We start from the raw sequence: 15,166 nt of genomic DNA, 5'->3' as shown, positions 1-15,166 counted from the left end.
AATAGTGTTTTATTTTCTTTTTGCAGACTATCATGCTGTAGAGTCACAGAGATTGGTTGTGGTGCTCTCGCTTCAGCTCTGAGGTTAAATCCCTCACACCTGAGAGAGCTGGACCTAAGAAACAATCACACAGGAAGTTCAGGAGTGAAACTTTTCTCTGATTTCTTAACCACAGTTGTCAGGTTTTAGTTCAGGTAATGACTTTATATAGTGAGAATTGTTTTGGATTTTGATTGTACAAATACACAAGGACTTTTGATTTAAAACAGTATCCAAATATGTATTGTAATTCACTGATTTCTATAGTGTATACCATTTCTGAATGTACATATAGAGTATGTATTTGTTTTCATTATTGACTAGATAACATGATTTTTATGAAATTATTTCCACCTCACAAACCCTTCTACTGTACATTCTCAAGTTTAATTTTGGTCCATCAATGTTCATGCAGTTTGGGCTTAATTTCAATCACTGGAAAAACATGAAAAATGTATCTACAAACAGGTGTGTGGTTTTGACCTATTAGGAGCTATGCTCACTCCAGCAGTCCCATGTAACAATACATTCCAAATACAGATTTTCTGTAAAAAAATAAATAATATATATATATTCTTAACATTCTCTTAAATACTTTAAAGGCCCAATGCAAACATATTTTTATATCAATATCAAATCCCTTCAGGGTTACCATGAAGTACCTTACTGTATTAGATTCCATTAAAATGGGCAAAAATAGCATACATTCAGATATTACATACATTTCTAAGACAGGTCACTACTAGGTATGTGATGGCAGTTGAGATGTATGAATAGACCAGAAGAGGGCAGCAGTTACAACACAAGCCTGTTTGTGCTTTCATTCCAGTCTATGGTATTCAGGGTTTATAACATTTAAAAACTGTTCCAAAGATTTGCATTTGAGTGTACTGTGAACTGTTTCACTTGATTGTCAACATTGTTTCATGGTTGAATTCTGGGTGGAAATGCTTGCCCCATCAATACAGTATGCCAGCACAAAAACGTCCTGTGGCGTTCTGCATTAGCGTCGAATAGCCCCCGTGATACGCAACTTTTCAGGGAAGTTAGGACCAAATATACTCAGGCAGTTAGGAAAGCTAAGGCTATCTTTTTCAAGCAGAAATTTGCATGCTGTAGCACCAACTCCAAATAGTTCTGGGACACTAAAGTCCATGGAGAATAAGAGCACCTCCTCCCAGCTGCCCACTGCACTGAGGCTAGGAAACACTGTCACCACCGATAAATCCACTATAATTGAGAATTTCAATGAGCATTTTTCTACGGCTGGCCATGCTTTCCACCTGGCTACCCCTACCCCGATCAACAGCACTCCACCCCCCACAGCAACTCGCCCAAGCCTCCCCACTTCTCCTTCACCCAAATCCAGATAGCTGATGATCTGAAAGAGCTGCAAAATCTGGACCCCTACAAATCAGCCGGGCTAGACAATCTGGACCCTCTCTTTCTAAAATTATCTGCCGAAATCATTGCAACCCCTATTACTAGCCTGTTCAACCTCTCTTTCGTATCGTCTGAGATTCCCATAGATTGGAAAGCTGCCGCGGTCATCCCCCTCTTCAAAGGGGGGAGACACTCTAGACCCAAACTGCTACAAACCTATATCTATTATACCCTGCCTTTCTAAGGTCTTTGAAAGCCAAGTTAACAAACAGATCACCGACCATTTCGAATCCTACCGTACCTTCTCCGCCATGCAATCTGGTTTCAGAGCTGGTCATGGGTGCACCTCAGCCATGTTCAAGGTCCTAAACGATATCATAACCGCCATCGGGAGCAATTTCCAAACGCCTGAAGGTACCACGTTCATCTGTACAAACAATAGTATGCAAGTATAAACACCATGGGACCACGCAGCCATCATACTGATTGCCTCACCTGGTTCAAATGATTGCCTCACCTGGTTCACCAACTACTTCTCTGATAGAGTTCAGTGTGTCAAATGGGAGGGCCTGTTGTCCGGACCTCTGGCAGTCTCTATGGGGGTGCCACAGGGTTCAATTCTCGGGTCGACTCTCTTCTCTGTATACATCAATGATGTCGCTCTTGCTGCTGGTGATTCTTTGATCCGCCTCTACGCAGATGACACCATTCTGTATACTTCTGGCCCTTCTTTGGACACTGTGTTAACTAACCTCCAGACGAGCTTCAATGCCATACAACTCTCCTTCCGTGGCCTCCAACTGCTCTTAAATGCAAGTAAAACTAAATGCATGCTGTTCAACCGATCGCTGCCCGCACCTGCCCGCCCGTCCAGCATCACTACTCTGGACGGTTCTGACTTAGAATATGTGGACAACTACAAATACCTAGGTGTCTGGTTAGACTGTAAACTCTCCTTCCAGACTCACATTAAACATCTCCAATCCAAAATTAAATCTAGAATCAGCTTCCTATTTCGCAACAAAGCGTCTTTCACTCATGCTGCCAAACATACCCTCGTAAAACTGACCATCCTAACGATACTCGACTTCGGCGATGTCATTTACAAAATAGCCTCCAACACTCTACTCAACAAATTGGATGCAGTCTATCACAGTGCCATCCGTTTTGTCACCAAAGCCCCATATACTACCCACCACTGCGACCTGTATGCTCTCGTTGGCTGGCGCCGCTTCATACTCATCGCCAAACCCAACTGGCTCCAGGTCATCTACAAGTCTCTGCTAGGTAAAGCCCCGCCTTATCTCAGCTCACTGGTCACCATAGCAGCACCCACCCGTAGCACGCGCTTCAGCAGGTATATCTCACTGGTCACCCCCAAAGCCAAATCTTCCTTTGGTCGTCTTTCCTTCCAGTTCTCTGCTGCCAATGATTGGAACAAACTGCAAAAAATCACTGAAGCTGGAGACTCTTACCTCCCTCACTAGCTTTAAGCACCAGCTGTCAGAGCAGCTCACAGATCACTGCACTTGTACATAGCCCATCTGTAAATAGCCTATCCAATCTACCTCATCCCCATACTGTATTTATTTATTTATCCTGCTCTTTTGCACCCCAGTATCTTTACTTGCAAATTCATCTTCTGCACATTCTACCATTCCAGTGTTTAATTGCTATATTGTAATTACTTCACCACCATGGCCTATTTATTGCCTTACCTCCCTTATCCTACCTCATTTGCACATGCTGTATATAGACTTTTCTACTGTATTATTGATTGTATGTTTGTTTATTCCATGTGTAACTCTGTGTTGTTGTATGTGTCAAACTGCTTTGCTTTATCTTGGCCAGGTCGCAGTTGCAAATGAGAACTTGTTTTCAACTAGCCTACCTGGTTAAATAAAGGTGAAATAGAAAAAATGTAAAAATAAATGGTGTCACTCAATAGTATCCAAACTAGGAGTGTGGTAGTCCAGTTAACCTTATCATCTGTACTTAAAAGACACCAGTGAGATCTGTTATCTGCCTGATTTATGTTATTCTATAAATAATCAGCATTGGTTATTAATCTTTCACATGATATGACAAGCCTGTCTTGATGTGTAAAGGAACAGCAGGAGGATGTGTAACAGAGTAGACACTGAACAGCAGAAATATACTATTTTTAGCTTCTGTTCTCAGATCTGCTTAAGATCAGTTTGATGGTGTGTTCTTTTCTGCTGGGATCCATCTCCTAATAAATGGTTCAGTTGACTATATAGCATGGTCCAATCATTATTTGAAACAAGTACGATTTGGTTCCAGGTAGCCTACCAGTTTTGGTGGATTCTTTGATCTAAAAACTAAAGAAAGTATTAATTTTAAAACACATTGATGAAAGTATCATACATTCTACTATATTATGTGTGGAATTGCTTTCTGTTACTATACAATTGCAGGACAAATAGGCCAACAATGGTTAGCATTGATTTGTGAAACATTTTCACTGGCTATGTACTGGTAACTGCCAAAATAAAGGAAACACCAACATAAAACGTCTTAATAGGACAGAATGCGACTCCTTCCTGAGCGGTATGACGGCTGCGTGGTCCCATGGTGTTTATACTTGCATACTATTGTTTGTACAGATGAACGTGGTACCTTCAGGCATTTGGAAATTGCTCCCAAGGATGAACCAAACTTGTGGAGGTCTACAATTTTTTTTACATTTACATACATTTACATTTAAGTCATTTAGCAGACGCTCTTATCCAGAGCGACTTACAAATTGGTGCATTCACCTTATGATATCCAGTGGAACAACCACTTTACAATAGTGCATCTAAATCTTTTAAGGGGGGGTTAGAAGGATTACTTTATCCTATCCTAGGTATTCCTTAAAGAGGTGGGGTTTCAGGTGTCTCCGGAAGGTGGTGATTGACTCCGCTGTCCTGGCGTCGTGAGGGAGCTTGTTCCACCATTGGGGTGCCAGAGCAGCGAACAGTTTTGACTGGGCTGAGCGGGAACTGTGCTTCCTCAGAGGTAGGGGGGCCAGCAGGCCAGAGGTGGATGAACGCAGTGCCCTTGTTTGGGTGTAGGGCCTGATCAGAGCCTGAAGGTATGGAGGTGCCGTTCCCTTCACAGCTCCGCAGGCAATCACCATGGTCTTGTAGCGGATGCGAACTTCAACTGGAAGCCAGTGGAGAGAGCGGAGGAGCGGGGTGACGTGAGAGAACTATTTTTCTGAGGTCTTGGCTGATTTCTTTTGATTTTCCCACGATGTCAAGCAAAGAGGCACTGAGTTTGAAGGTAGGCCTTGAAATACATCCACAGGTACACCTCCAATTGACTCAAATTATGTCAATTAGCCTATCAGAAGCTTCTAAAGCCATGACATCCTTTGCTGGAATTTTCCAAGCTGTTTAAAGGCACAGTCAACTTAGTGTATGTAAACTTCTGACCCACTGGAATTGTGATACAGTGAATTATAAGTGAAATAATCTGTCTGTAAACAGTTGTTGGAAGAATTACTTGTGTCATTGTCCTAACCAACTTGTCAAAACTATAGTTTGTTAACAAGAAATCTGTGAAGTGGTTGAAAAACAAGTTTTAATTACAACATAAGTGTATGTAAACTTCCGACTGGTGTTCCATTCCTTAAAGTGGACAATGATTTCTAGTCTTTGCCTGTAGGCAGCAGACTCTAATGTGCTAGTGATGGCTGTTTTAACAGTCTGATGGCCTAGAGATTGAAGCTGTTTTTCAGTCTTTCGGTCCCAGCTTTGATGCACCTGTACTGACCTCGCCTTCTGGATGATAGTGGGGTGAATAGGCAGTGGCCCGGGTGGTTGATGTCCTTGATGATGTTTTTGGTCTTTCTGTGACATCGGGTGCTGTAGGTGTCTTGGAAGGCGGGTAGTTTTTCCCCGGTAATGCGTTGGGCAGACCGTACCACCCTCTGGAGAGCCTTGCGGTTGCGGGTGGTGCAGTTGCCGTACCAGGCGGTGATACAGCCGACAGGATGCTTTCAATTGTGCATCTGTAAAAATTTGACGGTTTTAGCTGACAAGCCAAATTTCTTTAGCCTCCTGAGGTTGAAGAGACTCTGTTGCACTTTCTTCACCACCCTGTCTCTGTGGTCTATTTCAGTTTGTCAGTGATGTGTACACCAAGGAACTTGAAGCTTTCCAACTTCTCCACTGCAGTCCCATCAATGTAGATAAGGGGGTGTACCCAGGGGCGAAAATCTGATATCCACTTTGGAGGGGACAATTACATGAAATTTTCTCAAGAGCAATTCCTGAGGGGGACACCAAAAGTAGTGCTGTAACACATAGCCTACATTGTAATATGGTAAATGTATATTGAGGAACCAAAGAAATAAGGTGTTTGCCGTACTCCTAACTACCGGTACCCAAAACTACACAACTAATCACAACAGCAATACCATTGCCTTTAACAAATCTTAGTTCAGTCACCAGTTTAAGTTGAGAGTGGGGGTATCCATGGCATTTTCCAATTATGTTCCTATTTTACAAGTCAAAAAATTGAGAACCTTTCATAATGTTGCCAAACAAAGACTCAACAAACTTACCTGAGACTCCCTGTCTCTGCCAGTCTGTCCCTGCATATCTGTCCCCAACTCTGCTGTCTGTGTGCCATCTGTTGCCTGCTCTGCCTAATGACATCATTGTGAAACATTTCCATTAGAATTTCATTTCTTTCTTATGAACATTTTATCAACTAGTCTTTGAGATATTAGGCTACTAGGGTTCTTACTATGCGTTTTGGTGTATTGAAAAATACTCTGATGTCCGTCTTTTATTTTTCTGCCATTTTTCTACCTGGCTGGCTGGCTGGCTACACACACAGTGTGTAGGTTATTTACAGTAGGAGATGGGCTTCTATCATCTTCAATCATTCTATATGGGCTTCGATCTAAAAGGTAGCTAGCAAATGTGAAACGGATTAAAATGACAAGAGTTGACAGCTGTATGAGTTCACCATTTACACAACATATGCTGCAACCTTTTGTAATTTTAATAGTTTGTTTCACATTGGCTGGCTTCCAACAATAGCTGAATTTGCAAAGCTAGCGAGCACAAATTTAGTTTCAGTGGTGTTTGCTATAATCTTTGCTACCCAGGTTAAATAAAGGTGAAATAAAATAAATAAATAAAAGTTCCCTTGCGACAATTTAGCTTTTGCAACGAGACCATTAAATATATTTAAGACAATGGTAGAAGAGAGTGTAGTTCTGTTCAGTTTGGACTTCAGTTTATTGCTAACCTTATCACAGGGACTTTGAAGCACTAACTTACATCATCTGCATGCTGATTCCATCTTTGACGACGCCACATAAATGGAACAGGTACTAGCTAGCTTAATAGTTAATATTTGCGCACTAGCTCTGTATATTCAGCTAGTGTGTGTGTGCGCGATTGACTGGATGAACCTCACGGCAGTTACGTAGCAAGCTAAGGAACTGGCAGTGGATCAAACCATTGTGAGGCAAAGGGCGGGGGGGGTCGCAATCTTTTGAAACTTAAAAACGCACTATTAAGTGTCTATAATCAGCACAATTGCTTTCATTGCGTATTATTAATATTATTTAAATTACATAGTTATGTTTCAGTGATATATTGGGGGGACAAATCATCTTTTTCCCAGGATGGGGGGTCGTGTCCCCCCATCCCCCCCCCGGGATTTCCGCCCCTGGGTGTACCCTCTGCTGTTTCCTGAAGTCCACAATCAGCTCCTTTGTTTTGTTGACATTGAGTGAAAGGTTGTTTTCCAGGCACCACTCTCCCAGAGCCCTCACCTCCTCATAGGCTGTCTTGTCATCATTGGTAATCAAGCCTACTAATTTATTTTACTAGGAATAAATTCTTATTTTCAATGACGGCCTAGGAACATTGGGTTAACTGCCTTGTTCAGAGAAGAATGATTCCCCAGCTCGGGGATTCGATCTTGCAACCTTTCGGTTACAAGTCCAACGCTCTAACCGCTAGGCTACCCTGCCGCTGTCATACTACTTTTGTGTTGTCTGCAAACTTGATTATTGATGTGGAGGTGTGCATGGCCACGCATTCATGGGTGAACAGGGAGTACAGGGGGAGGGCTGAGCACACATCCTTGTGGGGTCCCAGTGTTGAGGATCAGCGGGGGGAAGGTGATAGTTCCTACCTTCACCACCTGGGGCGGCCCATCAGGATGTCCAGGACCCAGTTCCACAGGGCGGGGTTCAGACCCAGGGCCTCGAGCTTAATGATGAGCCTAGAGGGTACTATGGTGTTGAATGCTGAGCTATAGTCAATAACAGCATTCTCACATAGGTGTTCGTCTTGTCCAGATGGGATAGGGCAGTGTGCAGAGTGATGGCGATTGCATCGCCTGTGGATCTATTAGGGTGGTAAGAAAATTGAAGTGGGTCTAGGGTGGTAGGTAAGGTAGAAGTGATATGATCCTTGACTAGTCTCTCAAAGCACTTCATGATGACAGAGATGAGCGCTACTGGGCGATAGTCATTAAGTTCAGTTACCTTTGCCTTTTTGGGTACAGGAACAATGGTGGCCATCTTGAAGCATGTGGGGACAGCAGACTGGGATAGGGAGAGAATGAATATGTCCGTAAACACACCAGCCAGCTGGTCTGCGCATGCTCTGAGGACGCGACTAGGGATGCCGTCTGGGCCGGCAGCCTTGCGAGGGTTAACACGTTTAAATGTCTTACGTCGGCCACGGAGAAGGAGAGCCCACAGTCCTTGGTAGCGGGCCGTGGTGGTGGCACTGTGTTATTCTCAAAGTGTGTAAAGAATGTGTTTAGCCTGTCCCGAAGCAAGACGTCGATCTTGGCGACGTGGCTGGTTTTCCTTTTGTAGTCCGTGATTGTCTGTAATCCCTGCCACATATGTCTCGTGTCTGAGCCGTTGAATTGTGACTCCACTTTATCTCTATACTGACGTTTAGCTTGTTTGATTGCCTTGCAGAGTGGATAACTACATTGTTTATATTCTGCCATATTACCAGTCGCCTTGCCTTGGTTAAATGTGGGGGTCAGCACTTTCAGTTTCACATGAATGCTACCATCTATCCACGGTTTCTGGTTAGGGTAGGTTTTACAGTTTTTCTCGATTGTTTACACACATTTTCTGAAAGCATGCCTCATATTCTCAGAACTCTACACACAAATCAAAAAACACACACACAATGGGCAAAACCCCTCAATTCTCCAGCAAAATGAAACTTTACATTCAAAACAATGTTATTTCTTATCAAAATGGTATTTTGTTTTCAAATGACACACAAACCATGATATGAATAGACATTTATAAGAACCAGTTGAACACTGATGTGCTCAATGTAAAACACTATGATGAATGGAAAACACTTCTTGTCACGTCCTGACCTGAGAGATCCTTTTTATGTCTATATTTAGGTTTGGTCAGGGTGTGATTTGGGTGGGCATTCTATGTCTGTTTTTCTATGTTTGGGATTGCTTTGTTTCGGCCGGGTATGGCTCCCAATCAAGAACAGCTGTACATCGTTGTTGCTGATTGGGAGTCATACTTAGGCAGCCTGTTTTTCCTTTGGGGTTTGTCGGTGAATATTTTTCCTGTTTAGTTTTGTTAAACCTGACAGAACTGTTGCTGGTCGTTTTTGGTTTATTTTTTGTAAAGTGTTCATTCGGTCCATTAAAATTATTCATGATGAACACATCCTCCGCTGCACCTTGGTCTCATTTTGATGACGGCCGTTACACTTTTCCATTCATCATAATGACTTAGGCCTTTTTTTGGGTCAGTGTTGCCATTACTACAGACAGTACATACATAAGTGTGTTGCAAAATATTTGAGAATATTGTTTTTATACTCAGAACACACAAATACACGGTAACAAATAGATTTTATTTTTCCCACAAAAACAATGTACACAGTGTACATCCCATTCCCAACCAACACAAAGTTGCACATACAGTGGTCTACATACAAAACAGAAGAATTTAATGTAAACAGTTACAGTCAAAAAAATAAAATTTAAAAAAAAACTATGCTGCATCCTGTCTTCTGTTGCGGTCTGGCCACAGCACCTCATCCACATCACAAGCAATGTTTTCCCTGGCCAAGCAGCGGGGGAAATATCGCCTAGCATGGCGATTCCAGCCATGAAAAGCATCAGCTGCTATATCTCCACATGTGTCTTCCATAGCTTGGAGAAGAGGTATATGCGTTTGTGGATTTCGGTCATACACTTTCCATCTCCAGGCAGAAAAAAATTCCTCAATAGGATGTAGGACTGGAGAATATGGAGGGAGATAAACAACTACAAAGCGTGGGTGGGCAGTGAACCAGTTACGAACCAGAGCAGCCCTGTGGAAACTTACCTTGTCCCAAATGACAACGTACCTGAGCTGCTCTGGGCCATCTACCTGATCTGGTGGAATGAGTGTGTTGTGTAGGGTGTCCAGGAATGTGATCAGATGGGCGGTGTTGTAGGGGCCAAGGGTAGCATGGTGATGGATGACGCCGTGGTGGGTAATCGCTGCACACATTGTGATGTTCCCTCCGCGCTGGCCAGGGACTTGAACAATGGCACGCTGGCCGATGATATTCCTTCCCTCTTTCGTCTTTTTGTGAGGTTGAATCCAACCTCATCAATGAAGATGAACTGGTGCTCCACTGCAGCCACCTCTAACTCAAGGAGTCTCTGAAACACACATGACAATATCAGAAATAGACATGGAGTGGTCACTATTGTGAAGCACAATCATTATGATTACAATACTGAAATATGTATAATTTATACAGTGTTGAGAGAATGCATCAATTGTGGGATTGTATAGGACTCACTTGCGCATAGTTATATCGCAATTCTTTGACTCTTTCTGAATTGCGTTCAAATGGCACCCTGTAGACCTGCTTCATTCTGAGATTATTTCTGCGCAAGACATGGTCCAGTGTTGATAAGCTTACCCTATCAATATTTTGAAATATCTCATTGTTTTCTATTATTTTTCTTTGTATTTGCCGTAATGTTATGGCGTTATTTTCTAGGACCATGTTCATGATTTCAGTTTCCTGTTCAGGAGACAGAACACGTTCCCGACCACCTTGTGTTGGTAATCTTTCAGCTCTGCCAAACAAATAGTAAAATACTGTAAATACAAAGTAGGAATACATTTCCCAAATACTTGAAACATACTTTATTTTTACAGTCCTACAGAACAGTCCACAGGCAATACTGTACTACTGTACTCATTGAGTACTGTATTGATATGCAGTACTGCAATTTTCTAGTGAGAGTAGATTTCTTACATATTCTCATTGCGGAATGTCCGGATGATGGATGCTACAGTGTACCTGCTCAAATTTGGCTGTACTCTTTGCCCAGCCTCCCTCATTGTTAGACCATGGTTGACCACATGATCAACCAAAGTGGCTTGGATCTCATCAGGGATTACGATCCTTGGCCTTCCTCGTCCTCGTCCTTGTCCTCCCCGTCCTCCTCCTCTTACTCTCACTCCTCTGGCTCTGCCTCTGTTTCCAATGTTGGCATCCATTGCTCCAAAACGGAAGAGCTCACCTGTTGCCCTTTTATGCTAAAGCTCTGATTGCTAATTGTAAAACTGTGTGACGGGTGTTTGCCCATGTGATCAGTCAGTGTGCATATTTGAATGGCAGTGTGTTCATTGTGAAAACGAGATTTTCTGCATGAAAATTGTGCCAAATGCAAAGAATTGTGTGTAGTGTTTTGAAAAAAGTGTGTTTTAGAACTGCAATTTGAGTGTAAAGCAGGAATTGTGCTTGTAGTTTAGCAGAATTGGTTCAGGGGGTTGGTGCATGAGTTACATGTTGTGGTCATTGTGTCTCAAGTACCAGTATTTGTGTGTAAACAATTGAGAAAAACTGTAATAGTCACAGTGGGTACAACATCTCCTATACACTTCCTTATGAACTCACTCACCGTATCCGTGTATGCGTCTAAATTATTTTTGCAAGCTACCCGAAACATATCCCAGTCCACATGATCAAAATGATCCTGAAGCATGGATTCCGATTGATCAAACCAGCGTTGAATAGTACGAAGCACAGGCACTTCCTGTTTGAATTTCTGCCTATAGGACGGGAGGAGCAAGATGGAGTCATGGTCAGATTTGCCGAAAGGAGGGCAGGGGAGGGCCTTGTAAGCATTCCCTGAAGTTTCAATAGCAATGGTCTAGAGTCTTAGTAGCGCAAGTAATATACTCGGAAGCGGTAGGTGGTGTGCACGCCTCCTAAGTCGAACCAGCAGGCCGCCTCGAGTGCCTCTCGCATCGCGACTAAGAGCTAGTCGCGATGCTGCCATCTCCGTCGGCGCCATCTTAGGTGTGTGTGCGAACAGATAGATACTGCAGGAGGGAGAACACACTGCAGTCAGACACCGTAGTGAGAGAGGAAGAGAGAGCGAGACGGCAGTGATTTACTAATCAAAGTGCAAGTTATGACCTTGATAAAGTGACATGTACTATAGCCAGAAAGATCCACAACACACAACCACCTCTCTGTTGACAAGATCTCTCTTCTCCTCTCAAGCTGACTCACGTCTGAAACACCTTTGTGCTGAAGGTGCTATTTCCAAGGCTCAGAAATCAATGGAGAACACAAAGCATCATCAGCTGTGCAGAGATTATGTTCACATGACGTCAATACGCCTTTGTGTCTCACCTTAGTGTAATTGTGTAATTTACCTCAGTGTAATTTTTTTTATTTTTTTTATTTAACCTTTATTTACCCAAGTAGGCTAGTTGAGAACAAGTTCTCATTTACAACTGTGACCTGGCCAAGATAAAGCAAAGCAGTGTGACACAAACAACAACACAGAGTTACACATGGAATAAACAAACATACAGTCAATAATACAATAGAGAAAGTCTATATACAGTGTGTGCAAGCGAGGTAGGATAGGGGGGTGAGGCAATAAATAGGCCATAGCGGCAACATTATTACAGTATGGCAAATTAAACACTGGGGTGATAGATGTGTTGAAATGATTATCCTCTGTCAGGTAAAGCCATGAACAGATCCAGTAGCTCCACACTGCTCGCAGTAGCCATGTGTTCCCTGTTCCATGTGAGAGCACATGCTCTACTGAGCCACCAGTGGCTACCAGTTCCATAGAGGTCAGGTGCTTCTGTGGGTTTTAATTGGATATTGAGAGGTGACACTCAGGGTTCAGGGGTCATCTGATTCATGCTGAGAGTCTTGACTGTGTCTGGTTCTCTCCGCCCACACACTCTGTTCAGCCATGGCACACAGGCAGACTCAGACACTCAAACATGTCTCTATCGCTCTCTTTCTTTTCTCTCTCTCTCTCTCTCTCTCTCTCCCGTCCTCGTCTGTGTTTAACCACATTCGTTATGTTCTATTCATTATGTAAATGTGTGGAGGTTCCATGTGTGAGATGTCCTCTCTGTTGTACTCTCTACTTTCCAATGTGTTGTCTAATGCTTCTCAAATTATGAACAGGACAACTGTGTGTGTGTGTGTGTGTGTGTGTGTGTGTGTGTGTGTGTGTGTGTGTGTGTGTGTGTGTGTGTGTGTGTGTGTGTGTGTGTGTGTGTGTGTGTGTGTGTGTGTGTGTGTGTGAGAGAGAGAGAGCGTGAGAGAGAGAGAGAGTGAGTGAGCTGGCAGTGTAAGGGAGATTCACTCAGTGTTAATAACACATTCATAATCCTCAGCCTTTATGGCTGGCTTAGCTTCATATCCCTGGGTAATTGCATACATTAGCATGCCATTATGAAGTTTTAGATTTGGATTTGTTTTTGTTATTCTTAAAGATGTTTAGTACTGCAGAAAATACTGAGGTTGGAAGGGAGCATCTCTGTTCTGTTATTTTGTGTGATTCCAGAAATGTAATATGAATTTGTGTGTGTATTAATTTAAATGTATCTTAATCTAATAAGGCTGGTTAGTTCAGAACCAATTTTGCAACGTTGACCTGACCAAAGGGAAGAAATGAGACCAAGGTGAATGGCGCATGCTGTTTGTAATAGAGCAAACTTGTGTTTAATTCACTTCTTTGTCAATAAGCTGTTTCTGTTCCTTTTTGAAAAGAGAGAGAGACAAAGAGAGCACAGACAAAGACTCTATAAATTGGTCATTACAGAATCAGGATATTTCATCCCATCATTCTGTGTTCCTAGGTGACTGCTAATCACGTCACGCTTTCCTGGAACTATCTGCTCTACGGGCCGTCGGCCCGCCTGCCTGTCTTTAATTAGCGCCTTATTTCTCTTTTGATCAGGCCCCGGCAGGATGCACGTTGCCAAGCAGGCGCCTCACCAGAGGTGGAAACCAATTACCTGTTATGAGAGAGATACGCACGCACACACTCATATATGCACACAAACGAATGCACATGCACACACACACATGCAAGCAGTTTGTGTGTTTGTACTCACATGTTCGTGAGTCTGCATGCTGATATTCATGGTCCTCTGTAGCTCAGTTGGTATAGCATGATGTTTGCAACAGCCAGGATAGTGGGTTCAATTCCTGAGACCACCCATACTGTATGTAAAATGTATGCATGCATGACTGTAATTTGCTTTGGGTAAAAGCATCTGCTAAATGGTACATACAGTATATTAGTAAATTCAGTGTATTTTATGCACTGTGAGCTCTCATGCTCTTACAGGCCCATTACTGCACTGTCTACATGAACACATACATTCTGCTATATTACATCTAACGCTCATAACCAATCCCTATACATCTGTCTTGTAATAATACACTTACCACTCTACCTCTCCTCCACATAAACACAATGTATTACCTCCTGGCCTCTTTATGCTCTTATTATTAACAGCCACTGTGAATGAATGTCAGTTCTCTCCTCTATTACAGTATGTTTACCAATCTTCCGCTCCTATAGCACAACCCTATACCTCTGTCCTCTGATAAACCATGTATTACCTCTTTACCTCTATTCTACTAACAACTCATGTGACAAATGAATGTCTGTTCCTCAGCTCTCAGTGCTCAAAATGCTCAGTTTATTGGCCAGGCCCGGATGGGTTTAAACGTCAGAACAATAGGCTAGCTACACAGGCTGATCAGGACGTTGGGTTTGATGGATTAGGCCGTTCAGGAATAAGTCAATGCTGTGGGAGCCTCTGCAGAGTGGGCTGAATAGAAATGTGGTGTTTTATTGATGTAGAATGAAACATGAAGGAGAGGAGAGCATATTCACTTCACTGACACTTCATTTAGCAGTAATTTAATAAACACATGATTTGTTTTATTTATTATTATTTATTATTATTTATTGTGTTTTGTGTGATAATTTATCTTGAGCTCTTTCAGTTTCGGCTGTATCATTTCTATTTATTCCACATAGCAACAGCTCTTCCCAGGCCTTGACAGAAACCATCTCCATGGTAAATACTCTGCAGCATGCATTCTAGGAGCATAGCAGGGAGGAGAGGACGTGGGAGGAGAGGAGATGCAGGCTTATAGCGCCCTTCCATTTCTCAAGCCAAGCCTCTGAAACACAGTAACTGCTGTGGCCTATTAGCTCTCTGTATACAGTACTCTAATTCACCACTACACTGATGTACTGTATACTGAGCCTGAGAAAAGCAACCATATTTTATTAAGCTGTTTAGTGAGGTATGCCTTTAATATGCCTGATTCCTTTCCATATACAGTACCACTCAAAAGTTTGGACACACCTACTCATTCAAGGGTTTTTCTTTATTTTGGATATTTTCTACATTGTAGAATAA

This window comes from Salmo salar, chromosome ssa10 (genome assembly GCF_905237065.1).
Source record: "Salmo salar chromosome ssa10, Ssal_v3.1, whole genome shotgun sequence".
Lineage (NCBI taxonomy): Eukaryota > Metazoa > Chordata > Actinopteri > Salmoniformes > Salmonidae > Salmo > Salmo salar.
Note: the sequence above shows the minus strand (reverse complement) of the source record.